We start from the raw sequence: 2720 nt of genomic DNA, 5'->3' as shown, positions 1-2720 counted from the left end.
CCCACCCCCTTTCCCCTCCTCCCGAGATCGGCCTCCCTCTGCCCCGCCGCCTCGCTTCGTCGTTCCATGAGGCCATGGCGGGCCAACGTGGCTAGACGTAGGAAACATGGAGGATCTTCTGGCATCATGTCACCCACCGCCTCCATCCTCCATCTTAGTCGCCCGCCTCCATCTGGATGAGATGATAGATGAGGGTTGCCTCCTGTCCATCCCATCACATCCCTTGGCAGCAGAGGAAGAGAGAAAGAGGACGTAGGCCAGAGGTGATCCCCTCGAGCAGATACTTGTCAACGGCGGCTAGGGTGTCGGTGTCAGCACCACTGCGGGAGGACAATGGAGAGAATGACAACCAGTGAACATGTTCGTGATGGAAGGGCTGTGAGAGAAGGCCGAGGAGGTGTTCAAGGAGGGGTAGCAGGACGGCCCAAGCCTGGCATTTACTCCTACAATGCCCCATGGAGGCTTACAGATAGGTGATCTATCCATCAACCATGAATGATCTATGTATAATTCAAATGGAGTTTGTCCATGTTGCTTTGAGTTTGAATTCCATCAAAAGCGATTGCAAACATAATTTTTTTTCGTAGCCACACAGGGTTTCCACAAGCTGCTACCGAGATCTTTGCCCTAATGCAGCACATGGGTTGCGCAGAGCTTCGTGCAGGATCTTGGTGGATGCTTATGAGGAAGCCTATCTCCACGGAGGTACATTAAGTATGAATTATTTGAATTCCAGGTGCTCCGATGAGATGTTGAGTCTGACCACCATGGAATTGTGGACTGATGCAGAGGCTGAGGCCGCGTTCGATCCACTAAAGCAGCAAGGAATGGTGCCAACCATGAAGTCACACATGTTGCTGCTAGCGGCACATGCTAGGTTCGGCAATGTGGCGTGGTGGAAGGAGGTGATGGCGCAGCTGCATAAGTCCGGCCTCGCCCAGGAGACCTTCGCGCTCAAAGTCATGCTCAACTCCTACGGCGCTTCGGCCGCCTCGACGAGATTGGCAGCCCTCGCTGCCATGGACCGCAGAGAGACGTGGAACCATGAACATGTAGGGCCAAGCGGGGTACCTGGAGAGCATGAAGGTGGTGTTTGCGTCGCTGGAAGGGAGGGGGCTCACTGTCGATGTGGTGACGTGGATGTCCTGCATGAGCACGCACACACCAGGAAGGAGTACCGAAGGTGCTTGGACATCGACATCTAGGTGACACCCACAGTACATGCAAAAACTAAACTGTACTTGAAGTTGTAATTGAGCCGAATCACCTTTCCATCTTACTTTCACCTGACATGAATTTTGTTCTTCCAGTTTATCCGGTGTTTTCCATACAATCTGCTTTGTAGAAGCTACTGCATCAATTTAAGGGAGTACATCCAACTTGCCTAGCCAAGTTTATTATATCCAGTTCATCGGAAGTCTATGTAGACAGTTAGGACGGATAGAGAGAGATACATTTGCTCGAGGTTTTGAATTATATTGTTTGCTTAATGTTTACTGACAAAAACTAGTGGCAACCCTCTGGTTGAGTAGTAGGCTCCCGTTTGTACTCAAAACCCTGAATTACCAGTAATACGGTAGCTTATTGCAATATGATCTACATGATAGAAAACGTTGATTTAATTTTTTTCTTATGATTACTTCAAATATCCGATATTGTTTCCCCACAAAAAAATATTGTTCGGCTGCAATTGATTTTTTATTTGGATATTTGAGTAGTATGTCAATAGTAATAACTTGAAATATGCTTTTATTTTCCTATATTCGAGATATTGCTAATATAGTTTGGAGCTCAGATCAACCTAGTAGATATATGGGTAGTTAGGTTTCAGACTTTAGAGATTGAAAATTTTATTCTTTTCCTGCTATATGCTATCTATACCTACTAATAAAGCAAGGTGCGTTTCTCCAATTATTTCATCCGTTCACCATCGAAAATATATTTTTTCTATCCAAGATGGTACTAAATTCTAATGTGTTTGTCTGCTAGAAAAAGAATTTTCGTACATGGGCCACGCGCTGTGGCCCAGCGAAGCCAACCCACTTATTTTTCTGCACACGTACCTGGGAAAATCCTATTTTCCGCTCTGGATGACAAATAGTTGGTGTTTCGCAAAGGATATCCAGTAATGGGCTGGCCCATATTTCTTTTTTCTGTATTTTACTTCTACTTTTATTCTCCTTTCTCTATCTCTTTTTGCCCTTTCAAGTTTATTTTTCTTTTATAATTTATTTCGTAAATTAAAAATTCTCAAAAAAACATTTAGAATTTTTTTCCGGAAAATGTTCTAAATTCCAAAATTTTGTTGCTATTTTGAAAAATAATCGGAACTTGCAAAAGTTTTCCCATTTCTTAAAAAAAAACTCTTTTTCCAAAAAATTTGAGATTTCTAAAAAGAAAATGACATTTCAAAAAATGATCCAAATTCAAAAAATATTCTTGTTTTAGTGAAATTTTCAAAATAAAAATTAATGTTAGTGTATCAAAGATACATATTTTCTAAAAATCTTATGAATTTTCAACACATGTTCCCGTTCAAAAAAAGCTCGCAAGTTCAAATAATGCCATTTTTATAAAAACATTGGTGTTTTCAGAAAATGTTTGTGAATTTTAAAAGATGCCCCTTTCATATTTTGTTCGCGTTTTTTGAAAGTGCACATAATTTAGAAAAAATTGTACTGGATTTAAAAAAATGTTCATGTTTCCTAGAATATTAAGAA

At 41.7% G+C, this 2720-nt stretch overlaps 1 pseudogene; it reads left to right on the top strand.

Moving 5' to 3' along the window:
- Positions 1-358: 358 nt before the first annotated feature.
- Positions 359-1205, top strand: LOC125519127 (annotated as a pseudogene).
- The last annotated feature ends 1515 nt before the right edge of the window (positions 1206-2720 follow it).

This window comes from Triticum urartu, chromosome 7 (assembly GCF_003073215.2).
Source record: "Triticum urartu cultivar G1812 chromosome 7, Tu2.1, whole genome shotgun sequence".
Lineage (NCBI taxonomy): Eukaryota > Viridiplantae > Streptophyta > Magnoliopsida > Poales > Poaceae > Triticum > Triticum urartu.
This window is presented reverse-complemented; position numbering and strand designations above follow the sequence as displayed.